Genomic DNA, 14,683 nt, shown 5'->3' with positions numbered 1-14,683 from the left:
GTGTAGTGACAAGGTTGCAGTTATCTATTAGTAGAAGGGGGGAAAGCAGTAAAATAAAGTTATCAAATCACAAAATTAGAAAATGTTTTCAGTAACAACTTAGAATAAATTCAATGTACATTACCTTAATCAGTCTTACATTTCTTTATAAGAGTTTGTGGAGCAATCTCATGATGGGTATCTGGAGGAAGTAATGACTTCATTGCATTTCAAGAATCTGTAAATATTGCATTCATCGAACAAAGTGCTTGATAAGTCAGGGCTTTAAAGAATTGCATTGAAAGCCATAGAATGAGCCTATTACAGAGTCACTTGTTGTACTTTGTTTGTTCTTATCTGTTTCTTACCATTCACTTTTATTGAGTTATTGTTAGATGTATCCTTACCTGTTTTGTGTTTATTAATTTGATTTGATTAAAATAATTCAAATTTGAAATATATATTACAAGAATGGTTTATAGATTTCAGACTATATGCAGACATCGAGTACTATAATCTACACCATTGACATTTTTTCCATTTTATTTTGATGGACATAATACAATGCCATATGTTTTTGAAACAAAAAGCATGTTGAATTGCACAAAAAAATTTGCATTGCATTAACCATGCTTGTATTTTTGGAGCTTGCATTTTAATGGGCTGAAATTAAACATGGTTGTATATTTAAGCTGTTTCAGAGAAACCTCACAGCTGAACATGATGCAGCTTTTACTTTTTAAACTGTATATGAAGAAATGTATAAGACTACATTAAATTGTTTAATATTTACTGTATAATTTTATATATGGATTATAGGTTATTTAATGCTACATATTAGTTGTGTAAGGATGGAATGTATCTTAACATAAGGCCATAGAGTGTGATTTTTGCATACAATTGGTTCTGTGTGATCTTATATTTGTTCATTTAGAATACATTTAAACTAATGAAACATATGAACTAATGAACCATGATTTGTCTTTAAAATCATTCAAATTTCTGCATACATGACTTGTGTGAATGAGACCAATGGTTTATTACTGCTTTAGCAAATGCTAACATCAAACCTTAATATAAAGCGTTGCAATCAATCTGAAGCAGAAGTTTTAAATGCACAGACAAGTTGACATACTAACTTAGATGGAATTACATACTTCATAATTTTAAGTAAAAACAGCTTAACATTACAAAACTTAATTTGTATATGATACAAATCAAGTCAGTGCATAGAGAAACAAAGATATATATATTTTTTTTATTATTATTTCATTACCTCTAAAAAGTTGTTTAAACAGCCCAATTAAGCCATGACTTAACATTAGTGCAGAGTCCTCTCTGTGAAACTGAGCCATTGAGTACTGTATAGTGTCAACAGACAAGAGGATTAAGGGACACTGTTTGATAGTCAAAGCTTTGAAAGAAATTGAGAAGTTAACATTCCTTATAGAGCTTTACTTTAATGTACTATGGGAATTTTGTAAAGTACACAATTCTATAATATTAAAATTCCCTATGTTTTAACTCTTCATATTTTTAAAGATACAAGGAAATGTGACAACAGCAACAAGAACACTGGAATAATTACCAGTATAAGATTTAAAATGTGTTGTGCTCAAGATTTTAGAGAAATAAAGGACATAAAAGCAGAAAGCAGATCATCTCTTGTTGCGTTGGAAAGGAGCCGTCCATCTTGAATAAAGTTGTATCCTTGACTTTCAGTATTGATAATCTGCACCTTAACATTCACCTACAATTGGGAAATTAAAAAAAAAAAAAAAAAAAGGTTAGTACAGCAGCTGCAAATAGTGGACCGGTAACATCAGCTCCCATATCGATCTTAAAACTAACACCTTTTTTCAATTTTTAGGACATCACAGAGTGGAAGCACTTTGGGACTTTCTGTCAGTCAATTTTGTGTTCTAGCTGTAGTCCAGCTCCTTGATGCAGGTCATTCTTGATCTGAAGGACTTCATGAGCTTGATCGGTTCTTGACTTTTGCACAGATGTCATGCAAGTGCACTGGGGTCCTGTTTTTAAGGTAAGGGGGACAAAGAAAGTTATCATCAAGTGTATTTCAACAGTAAATATTACTCTTACCTTATGGCACTTTGCACCCAGTTTTAGGCTTGAAACATTGTGCATATATCATTTTATAGATTGTCATCCACGTCTGTAAAGGAGAATCAAAGTGTTAAAAAGAAGAATTAAGGTTAAAATTAAATTAAGCATTGGAACCATAAAGACACTGCCTTGCATATACATGTTATGTTTAAGCTGTGGTTATTGCACTTAAAATTAATTATCACAACTTTCTCTTTTAACAAAACTTCAATATTGTAGTTCAAATTACCAGTTTAGATTTTTTTTTTAAAAGTTTGTATAAGTATTTTTTAAGAATTACATTTTCAAATTACTGAATGACAATATAAGACAGTCATTTAATAAACATTCATTTTTGTGTCAACAAAAAACACTTAAAAAACACTAAAAAATTAAGTTTGGACATATCTTTCTGCACATTGTTACATATATAAATAAATATATATAAATAAATATAGTAAGTATCTAAATAGTATAACAATGCAAATGACCTTTCTACTTTTCAGAAGTGCTACAAAACTAGGACAATATCTAGTTATATTATTTATATGTTATTTTTAAATTTGTTTCACCTTTAATTAAAGTAGTGATAATGAGTTCATAGAGGAGAGTGTGTGTCTGTGTGTGTGTGTGTGTGTGAACTGGCATATGTGGTTTACAATGACAAAATGTCAGGTTACTCACCAGCATTACGAGGACACTGAGGCCATATATGTTCTTTTCAGGCATAAATTGATGCCCATATGAAGTTTTTAAAATTTTCAGAAAATGATCTTACAAACCATGTTGTGTATGTGTATACATTTAAAAAATGACCTTACATACCATGATGTGTATGTGTAAATTGTCCTCGCAAACCAGGTTATGATTTGTATGTTTTTTTTTCACCAGCCATCATAGTCACAAAATAAAACTGATATCACTTTGACAGACATATATGAGCCTAGAAAAGAGAAAGAAAAAAAAAGTAGTACAACTTTACAATATGGGTACACAATATACATGCTTAACTAATGCATAGATAATCATGAGTTAATGTATGACCAATAAATAACTAAACAATTTATTAATGATTACTATCAGCAGCTAATATAGAATCTGATGAACAGATTAAGTCTATATACATTGCTATGAATTAAATGTAATCATGGATTACTTCCCTATCAGCATAGTACTAACTAATAAATTAATGTGTTAATTACCACTATGGGTTGAAGCCATGCATTTCAACTTCCAGCTGCCTGTTTTAACCCTTGCACTATAAAAAGTAATAAGTTATATCTACTCAATGAAATTGTGGCATTATTAATATTGAACCACTGTACTCACATGAACTGATTTAGATGTGTTTTTAGTACATTAATGGATCTTGAGAGAGGAAATGTCATTGCTCAGGCCTCACTGAGCCATCGGATTTCAACTAAAATATCTTAATTTGTGTTCCGAAGATGAATGAAGGTCTTACGGGTGTGGAACGGCATGAGAGTAAGAAATGACGTTTTTTTTTTTTTCATTTTTGGGTGAACTAACTCTTTAATTACTCACCCTCGTGTCGTTCCACACCCGTAAGATCTTCGTTCATCTTTGGAACACAAATTAAGATATTTTTGATAAAATCCGATGGCTCAGTGAGGCCTCCATAGACAGCAATAACACTCCCTTTTCCAATGCCCAGAAAGCTGCTAAAAATGTATTTAAAACAGTTCATGTGACTATTCCACAAAATCCAGTGAATGGCAATTTCAAGACACTTCTTCATCAAGCTTTGATTCTCATAGGTTTCAAATCAGTGGTTCAGGAAAGCATACTGCAAGCTTTTTAAACTTCTCATGATGACCACATTTACTAGAATTTATTCTATTGTATTTATTGTGGCAAATTTTGAGTTGTAGAATTTATAATAGATATTAAGGGAATAGATTTTTCACTAAAGATTTATATTACAACTGTTCCATTTTGTAGCTATAGTTTCTAACTGTGTTTCTATTTTTCATAACAAATGCTATAAAAAGAAAAGAAAGAAAAAATTGTCTTACCTGTAATTATCTTTATTGTAATAAATGCTCAGGCCAAGTACAAGTTAGAAAGAGCTTTAAAATATGGACCTACTTGAATTTTTGACTAAACAATTGTTTTTTTTTAAGAATGTATGAATATGAATATTTGATTACTGTACTGTATTTTTATATTACATTTACATTTGCATAATAAATAATAATAATCTGCTAGTGCTAGCTACAGCCAGAGGCAGACTGGGACAAAAATTCAGCCCTGGCACTGTAGCCACACCAGCCCACATTAAAGTGCTCTATTTTCACACACTAATTTTGTACTTTAAGAGACTAAAAATTCTTTGTTAGTACTTCTTAAGATAATGTTAAGAACATCTTGGTGTACTCAACTGGGCTATTTTGAGACACGATTTAGTTACCATTTTATTATCTTCATTATCTTAAGAAGTACTAAAGCACTGGAGCAAAGTAGTGTGAATTGCATGAAAATGACTTGAGCCAGCTGTTTTTCTGTTGTTGTTTTTTTGTTTGTTTGTTTTACCTCAGCACTGTTCTCCACTGCCGCAGCCGAATTTAAACCCTTTGAAAGAAGGTAGACCCACTTTCACCCTTTGAAATTTTAGTCCAATACACGTGTGGTATAGGAGGACTCGTGTATGTAGTTATATAGTCGACAGTTCCTCTGTCTCAAACGTGTTTGTGTATAAACAATCATGGTGTTCAAGGACGTGTGGTATAGGATTATTAATTATTATTATGAGGATGATGGTGATGTTATTATTATTATTATTATTATTAATATTAATACTTTAAATAGTATAACAAAATGTTGGCTTTCTCAAGCCAGCCTAATAACCTTTTTGTGAGAGAGAAATACATTCATCACATAGAATACCAAAAAAGTAATCTCATCTATAATTATTAACTAAAATATTTTTCACATAAGTGATCCTATTAATATCAATAATTATTTTTCATAAATGTAATTAATATTAGCCTACTCCTTGAACTTGTTCACGTGATCATTTTTGCCACACATTGGAGGGTGCCTCAGAATTTTTGCGGGCAAAATCCTGTCAGCAGTTCATCTAGGTCTTCTGAAGAAGTGACAGAGGGAGCACAACAAATAAAAGTAAGTAGTTATCTTATAACGTTAATTATTAACTTACGTTAAATTATTTTTCACATAAGTGATCATATTAATATCAATAATTAAATTTTCATAAATTTAATTAATATTACTCCTTAAACTTGTTCACGTGATCACTTTCCCGCCACACATTGGCGGGTGCCTCAGAATTTTCGCGGGCAAAATCCTGTCAGCAGTTCATCTAGGTCTTCAGAAAAAGTGACAGAGGGAGCACAACAAATAAAAGTAAGTAGTTATCTTATATATAACGTTAATTATTAACTTACGTTAAATTATTTTTCACATAAGTGATCATTAATATCAATAACTTAATTTGCATTAAGTTAGTGAAGTGTTTGGGTGAGAGGAAATGGAGACCGTTAAACCCTTTAGTAAAATATCGCTGGTATTTTGGTTTTTATATGTATTAATTTTAATTTACATCGATAATATTGTGAGTTAATGTTGTGTTAGTGGATATTATGTAACTTTAATTCTCACTATTGAGCGATCATAATCGCTTTTGAATCAAGCAGTTTAACGTTATAGTGGCATATTGTCTTATGCTATAATGTGATACAAACATTCTTTATGAATTATTGGTGAGAGTTATGATATTGTTGTCGTTTAAGAACGATCACACTGCTATGTAATAAAAGCAAGGCACTTTACTCGGGGGAGAAACCTGAAAGAAATATCATTAGAACGCATCGACGCGCTGATTCCGGAGCACCCACGGAAATGGCCGAGAGCTTACGGAAATACACGAGAAGTTCTCAATTTATATTAAATAAAGTGCCCCAGTTATGCTATTTTAAAGTTTAATAATTTTGGCTTTGATAACTCATCTCCGACCAAAGAGGGGTTTCCGTGTTCTAACTGCGGATGGAGCTATTATTTTTATGCATCGTCGGAATAACCACAGAATCCCAGGAAGAAACAATCGATCCCAGGGCAGAGTTGTAGACGCAGTCATTAGGTGGAAACGATCAAACGTGATCATCAAACATTAATAAGCATATAAATCAAAAGCCCTCGTGTTATTGCACGAAATTTGTAAGCTGTCGAGGTGTATAATACCATCTGCGTTTTGATCTTCATTTTGATATATATGCAGATACAAAAATATTTTGTTCAACAAAATATTCTGGAACCAAAAAATTATGGAAAACGCTGGAGTTAATACAACCTAATCTCTCAATGATTCTCAAACTATTTGTTCGAAGTAGTTCGAAGAGTCATCAGTGATGTCCGTTGTCTAAAAAAGATCTGCATTTCCCATCACTACTAAACCCCTCCTCCGTCACAGTGAATCATAAAAATAATTTAATCATATTACTATAGTTTTGCAATAAGTACAGTTACTAATAATGCTACATGTTTATTTGTTGGAAATTTGACAGTAAAGCACTGATCTTTAATTGAGATGCAGATTTTTTTTTTTCATCTAAAATGAATATCTTTAATTTACAACTGTAACATGCAAAAAACCCCCACATTTTTATATTTATTTTTTTTTAAGTTTTTGTTGGACATCATGTAGCTTTAGATGTTCATCTTCAGTGTTTTGTTCATTTAGTGAGAAGGAGCATTACGAGATCAAAGGGCGGACGCACCCCCATTGAAGAGGCTGTGTTTTATATAAAGGAGAGTACGGACAAGATCTGTATTCGAGCTAATTTTATAAATGATTTCAAAGGTAAGTAGTTTTATTTATTTTAATGTATGTTTATCAATTAACACTCTAATTAAAATCCAGAATTGTTGTTTGTGTTCTAGATCCTATTTATTCCTGGTATTAATTTGTCTTTAAAGGATTAGTTCACTTTTAAATAAAAATTAGCCCAAACTTTACTCACCCTCAAGCAATCCAAGTTTTATAATGGCAGTGAATGGGGGTCACGGGTATGAGCTGAAGAAAAAGCTTCCATCAACATCCACCCATCATAAACATACTCCACACGGCTCCAGGGGGTTAATAAGAGTTATTAAATATTTAAATAAGTTATGAAGTCATATATTGAGCTTCCACCACACCGCCTTCCGTATTCAACGTACAAAGAAAGTGTAAAATTCTTGCAGTTCACAAAGCTTACACTACATCCTACGCTTTCCTACTTCAACTTATGTAAAAGTTGTTGTAAACTGTCGTTGTGTCAGTTACTTCTAGGCAGGTGAGCTTGAGTGGGTTGCAGCTAAATTCTGCAGGGGCCACTCCTAGAACCTTATGAGGACATCAGCCATCTTGGCTGAGTTTACTGGAGTTCAAGGACACAAAAGCCAGACAGTTTGCACCTGCGAGGCCTTGAGAAGTGTCTGGAAACTTTGGGAAAGTTACAACGTACGTCAATCAAGAAGATAACCCAACGTCTGCAATAAACAGCACGAGTATAAAAGACTGATGAGTTGATTGCCTCTTCGGATACTGATACGTCAGTACCCCCGACGCCTAGAAGCCCAGAGCTGAGGACAAGAAACCCCAAGCTGAAGATGGGAGGCCCAGAGCTGACTACACCTTTGACTCAAGAGTGATTACTGTATTTTATACTTTAATGATGAAGTTTTATTTGCCTTTACATTTTTGTTTATTATAAAAGTAACCAATTAAAAGAAATTTAATTGATTACAAAAGCTGCCTACCTTAGCTTATTCTTTGAATAAGAATGTACCATAGAGGAGTCTTCTGACCAAATTGTAAGTAATTTAAAATGCTTATAATTTAGGCCAGACTTGACTTACTTTACCTAACCTGAGAATAATAAATAATAAGGTTAAAAGGTGTTAAGATCAAAATACACACCGCAAAACATATGCTTGAAATGAAGTTCTTCGTTTAGGGGTAAAATAAAGTTCGAAATACGTGAGCAGGGAATACTGTTATCGAACATCCGACACCGCCCACACTGCTTAGTGACTTTTAGATAAATATGTAAATGTGCTGCCCTCTTTCCTCTCAGTACGAAAAAAAAACCAGCATTTTTTTTTCATAGAATGCATTAGAAAAGCATCTGATCATAATAACATAGGTGTGTTAGCACAAACTCTGCAAATTAGCATTCCAGTAAAGTCGAGTCACATTTGTTTACATAGCACTTTATTCAATAGATTGCTTAAGCAGGGGGGTAGTCCAGAAAGCAGGTTATGTGACATACCTGGGTATGTTTAAGAGTAAGCAGATAACCTCAACTTTCGGTTCCAAAAACAGAGGTAACTTTTAGGGTATGTAAGTAGCCATAGCAACTTGCTCTCTGAACATAACCTGCTCTGGAGCAGGTTACGTTCAAGGATTAGTTAGCTTAAAGGGATAGTTCACCCAAAAATGAAAATTTGATGTTTATCTGCTTACCCCCAGTGCATCCAAGATGTAGGTGACTTTTTTTCTTCAGTCGAACGCAAATTATGATTTTTAACTGCAACCGCTGCCGTCTGTCAGTCAAATAATAGCAGTGATTGGGAACTTGAACAATAAGAGTCGAAAAAACTTCCATAGACAAATCCAAATTAAACCCTGCGGCTCGTGACGACACATTGATGTCCTAAGACATGAAACGATTGGTTTGTGCGAGAAACCGAACAGTATTTATATCATTTTTTACCTCTAATACACCACTATGTCCAACTTCGTTCAGCTTCCGGTTAGTGAGGTCTGATCGCGCTCTGACAACGGAAGTGATGTCTCGCGCTCATTGAAGTATATGGGCGAGACATCACTTCCGTCATCAGAATGCGTTTTTTATATTGAAAGGGACTTAATCATTCATATATATCGAGGGCTTGGAACCAGAGGGGCGTAAGTGGCATTTTGGGCGAAAATGAGTTCTATATATCAAATTAAAGGTCTTGATGAGCTCTATCTAGTTGTGCCAAAAAGACACATCAGAAATCAACCTATATTGAATAAAGCAACAAAACAACAAAGACCTAACACAAAAGTTTCAGCATTGTTTGGAGCCAGAGGGGCGTATGTCCACTTACGCCCTTCTGGCTCTAAAAAATACATGTATGGCCTACACATTGTTTGGAGCCAGAAGGGCGCAAGTCCACTTACGCCCTTCTAGCTCTGAACAATACAAGAGCCTACAGTATTTTTCAGAGCCATAAGGGCGTAAGTGGGTGGTGCCCCTAAACAGCACTAGCTAAAATGGCTGACACGCATGCTGCACACATGGAACTGTCTGACGCAGAACAAATTTTGATGAATATAATGAAGCAAATGGATGAATCTTGTGAAGAAGTGACAGATGAAGAGATGTTTTTGTATGCTGCTCCTCACTTGAGTGTTGGATGTAAGACACATGCATTGATAGTCTAGCCTTGTTAGCCTAGCCTAGCATGCTAATACCTTTGTCTTGGTCTAATCTGGCTAACTGTGATTTAAAGTAGCATAATATTCTTGCATATATTATTTGGTAACACTTTATACTTGATTTACAAGCATATCTATAATGTGTTTAATAAATGTATTTTCATACTTTATTAATCATCAATTTATCATTTCTAAATGAAGTATAGCATTATTTACACACCAATAATTTAGGAGTTGTCAGATAAGATCACTTAGAAATTGTAAGTAAATGACTAATAAACTATTTAAATGTACATTCATACATCTTATTATTCAGACATATAGTAATAGTTGCTTGGTGTGTTAATAATGATTTATTATGTATTTCTAGTGTAATTAAGGGTTAATTCAGGTAGTTATAAAGCATTTAGTAGTGGTCAGTGAACTATTTTGTGAGCTCATCTAAAGTGAGGACTAGTTATGCCTTGTCATTAATCACTATTAATGATTAATAGTGTGCAGTTATTATAAAGTGTTACCGAATATTCTTTTAAACATTCACTGTCAACTTAACTCTAACCCTGAACTACTAGATTCAGGGAATTCATGTAGGATTTTAATACATACTGTATGTAAATCATAAAGGGACAGAGCCGAATGAGGTGAGGGAGAGAGATCAGCTTAAGGGAAACATGGAGACAGCACATGATGGAGAAAGTGAGTTCTGACTTGCACTTTTTGAACATTAAGCATAACCTAATTTAACCCTAAATCATTCAGTTCATGTAGGATAATGGTATGTTATGTTATCAAGAATCTGTTGCAGGCCCAGGCTCAGTAGGCCTATATAATATATATATATATATATATATCATATTTTATAAACAGTACTACCAATATAGGATAATGGTAAATATTAATGATTAATCGTTTAGGGACACAACCACATGAGATGAGGGAGAGAGATGAGGAGATTGGAGAGAGAGACACACACATGGAAACAGCACAAGATGGAGGGAGAGAGACAGACAGGGCGAGAAATCATGCAATTGATGAGGGACACACAGAGACAGAAGAAGCTCTAGGGAGTGAGACAGTTATTGTGCTTGAAGTTGTTCAGGAGGGAGAGGCAGACAATGGACAGGAGGAGGATGCCAACACACAAAGAGGGAGAAAAAGACAGAGAAATGTTGACAACTGGAAAAAGAACAAACGCAAGAGGTTAAGAAATTCTGGCCAAAGCTACATGAATTCACATGGCATTCAGGTCCCAAGAAGGAGGATGAGGGAGAAGAACTGTGCCTCCTGTCACTACAAATGCAATGAAAACTTCCCTGAGGAAGTGAGGGAAAAAGTATTTGAATATTATTGGGAGATGGGAGATGCAGCGAGGCAGAAAGACTTCATTGTCAATCATGTTGTCAAAAGAGAGAAAATAAACAGGAAAACAATCTCAAGAAGAAATCATACATTTGAGTATTATTTAACCTCAGAGAGAAGACAGATTAGGGTATGCAAGGACTTTTTTTTGAAGACCCTTGATGTGTCAGAGAAATTTGCACGGTCTGCAGGCGGCCATACCTCTAGTGAATTGGGAATTACCCCTTCAAGCAAGAAAGGGCGGCATGCACCTCAAAACAAAGTCCCTGAGAGTAGCAAAGATAAAATACGAGAGCATATCGATTCTTTCCCAAAACTTGAACCCCACTACTCCAGGAAAGATAAAAACAAGCTCTACTTGGAAGGATCTCTGAATCTGCCAAAAATGTATGCACTGTATAAAGAGAAATGCGAACAGGAGTGGAAGATTATACCAGAAAAACAAAGTCTTTATAGAACAGTGTTTGACAGTGAGTTCGATCTTGCCTTTCAAACTCCGAAGAAAGATGCATGTAAATACTGTGAGTGGTACCAACGTTTAGAAGACAGTGAGAAGACAACTCACAAGAATGAGTATGATACTCACCAGTTAAGAAAGCGCAGGCCAGAGAACAAAAAGAAAATGATAAAAAGAAAGCAAAAGAGAATGAGTCATACAAGGCTGTCACTTTTGACCTAGAACAAGTGTTGACCACTCCCTGGAGCAACGTAAGTTGCCTGTTCTACTCACGCAAGCTAAGTACGTACAACCTCACTGTGTACGAATTAGACAGTAAAGATGTCAAGTGTTACATGTGGCATGAGGGGGAAGGCGGCCGTGGATCTTCAGAGATTAGCACATGTGTTTACAAGTACCTTAAAGAACTTAGTCCACATGTAAAACATGCAGTTCTTTATTCAGATACTTGTGGTGGACAGAACAGGAATGCTGCCTTTAGCACGATGTGCCTGCGTGCTGTCAGCTCACTGCCCCTCTCCACTATTGACCATAAATACATGGAGTCTGGTCACAGCCAGATGGAGTGTGATAGTGTGCATGCTGCAGTGGAAACTGCAAGAAGAAAAGTTTCTATTTACTCCCCTGATGGCTACTACACACTTGTGAGAATGGCAAGAAGGAACGACCCATACAGTGTACATGAACTTGAACACAAGGACTTTCTGGACTTCAAGACCCTCTCCAACCACATACTCAAAAACAGAACAAAAGATGAGGAGGGACAATCAGTTCATTGGCAGAAGATTAAATGGTTCCGCTACACGAAAGATGAACCAAACACAATCTTCTTCAAGTATGATTTCACCGCCTCAAACTTCCGAAAACTGACGGTGGCACAACAGGCAACAAGAGGCACCAGAACCACACACCCTAGCTCATTGTATGAAAGTCCTCCAGGGATCAGTGCCTTAAAGAAAAAAGACCTTCTCACCCTGTGCACCAATGGGAGTATTCCCCACTGTTATGCAGAGTTCTATAACACTCTGACAGTGGGCAGTGAGTGAACTTTTTAGTTCAACTAAAGTGAACTAAAAAGTGAAATGTGTAATAGACAAGAGAAAAGTTTGTCAAATGCCACTTACGCCCCTCTGGTTCCAAGCCCTCGATATATTATATTATATAATCTTGGAGTTTTAGGAAATATTAAGATTATTGTTAAAAGGAGATTGTAATTAATTGAAAGATTATTATTTTTAACCAGTACTATTATTCAGGAATAATGTAAGAAGCAGCCTATTTATTTATATATTTATTTTATTTACTCCTTTTCAGTATTGATGCTTCGTTGGACGATGGGTCCCTAGGAAGGCTCATTAATGATGATTCGAACCCCAACGCTAAAAAATTGTACTTCATGACATCCCCCATTTATGTTTGTTTGCCATTAAAGACATTTAAAAAAATGAAGAAATTACATACGATTATGGAGGAACTGGTTTGCCGTGGCGTACTTGTACAAAGAAAAGGTCAAAAAACAAGGTATGTTTACAAAAGTTTTTGGAGAGATCAAGGACTTTTTGGATGTCATTTACAGCATAGCTGTTAAACTCAGGGATTAAGTGATACTTTTAAAAATATTTTTAAATATATTTTGAAAACAGTCCTCTACGGGGCCCACTCCTGCCAATGAATCAGCTCCCACTCCCACCCAAGAACATGCTGTAGAATCTGCTCCAACCCATGAGGCTTCTGCACATACATTAGGTAAGAGTATCGCTTTTCTTATTTTCCTGATGTTGGGTTGCAGCCCTCTTTTGAATTTAGTCAAAATCATTTGATGCAACTTCCAATAACATAACAAAATCTATTCCAGAGTCCACTGTAGCCCACGAGGCCACTCCAGAGCGTGATCCAGCCCATTGGCACCCTACAGAATTCACTCAAGCCCAAGAGCCTGCTCTAAGTACTTCAGGTAAGAGGACTGATTTTCTTGTTTTCCCCCTCTGATGTTGGGTTGCAGCCCTCTTTTGAATTTAGTCAAAATCATTTTTTTTATATTATTGTACATATTAGGCTTGCTGCGATCATCGGTGTTCAGCCGAAAAAACATTTATATCACTTGCCCACCGTGACCGCAGCACCGGCCCCACCATTGTTTGGATTTTTTATAGTAATAAAAATAATTTAGTTTATTTAGAGAACAGTTAAAAACTTAAGTCGTCTGCTCAATTCAGTGAGAGCTGAGCGAGAGTCGCAGCAGGAGTCAGATTTCACCTCCCTTCTCTGAATGACAAATGGATGAAGATTTGGTTGCAAAGCGAAATTTAAAAACATATTTAAGTGAGTTTGTCATTGTACAGTTTTTTTTTCTCTCTCTCTTTTTTTGAATTATAATGAACCCACCAACCATTTAAGCAGTTGCAGCCTCCGAATTGCTGCTACTTTAAAAAAAGAAAGTAAAATGTTTTGTTAGTTGTTGGTGACATTTTTGCCCTCAAGCCCCCTTAATTTCCGCACACAGTTATTTTCAGGCGAGTAAGCAGTTATTTTCAGGCAAAAAAGTGAAAAGCTCGCACTATAGAGCCCTTTAAATAATACTATATTTGTATGCTTTATTTGCTTCTTGTCTTTTAGAGTGTAAAAAACATTGTGTCACTCTGGAGGAGATGTCATCTATGGAAAAATGCTTTACCTGCCAGGGTCCATTCTCTCCATTGAAATGGTTTGGCCTACGATGCAAGGGTATGTTAGATTTTCAAATGCTTTCTTGAAACATCTATTTCATGAAATTAAACAAGTGTAAAATTCTATTTTGTATATGCTAAATTCTGTTATTTATGGGAGTGACAACTTCTTTTTACAACCAAATTCAATTTTGAAAAATTAGTAGTAATAAACAAATTTGAATCATAATCCATGATGTCAGGGCCTGAAATTCATGTAGAAAAATTAGGTGATTTTATTTATGTATTTATTTTTAGGCAGGTCATGATCACAAGACTTTTTATTGTTTTCTTGTTTTTAGGACTATTTTGAAAGTTACTGGAAAGTAAAAACTAGAGGTCGACCGATACAATGCAAAATTTTACCGATATGTTGACTAGATTGGGCCATACTTGCTGATTAACCGATTAATCAACCGCTAGTTGATTAACTAGAGAAAACGGATATTTGCGAAAACCGATTGTTCCACTAATCAACTATCTGTGCCGATTAATCGGTCGACCTCTAGTAGAAACGTCTCTGGTTAAGCATGTAACTGTGTTTTCCTGAATAGGGAACAAGATGCTGCATCTTTGCAACCTGTGCAGTATTAATGTCCCTAATGTTTAGTTCTGGTTAGTTGTAGTTTCAAG

General features: G+C 35.0%; 1 protein-coding gene across 1 annotated transcript in view; it reads right to left on the bottom strand.

Moving 5' to 3' along the window:
• Positions 1–1,676: 1,676 nt before the first annotated feature.
• LOC137024952 (uncharacterized) overlaps positions 1,677–14,683 on the bottom strand; it is a 55,468-nt gene continuing 42,461 nt past the window's right edge. Inside the window, exons 9-11 of the transcript XR_010895801.1 lie at positions 2,908–3,025; positions 1,833–2,152; positions 1,677–1,729 (exon numbers count right to left, since the gene is read on the bottom strand). The gene's annotated coding sequence lies outside the window, so the exon portion shown is untranslated. The remainder of the gene's footprint in view (positions 1,730–1,832; positions 2,153–2,907; positions 3,026–14,683) is intronic.

The sequence above is a fragment of the Chanodichthys erythropterus genome, chromosome 8 (assembly GCF_024489055.1).
Source record: "Chanodichthys erythropterus isolate Z2021 chromosome 8, ASM2448905v1, whole genome shotgun sequence".
NCBI classification, from domain to species: Eukaryota; Metazoa; Chordata; class Actinopteri; order Cypriniformes; family Xenocyprididae; genus Chanodichthys; species Chanodichthys erythropterus.
The sequence above is the reverse complement of the archived record's forward strand: the minus strand, read 5'-3'. Positions and strand labels throughout refer to the sequence as shown.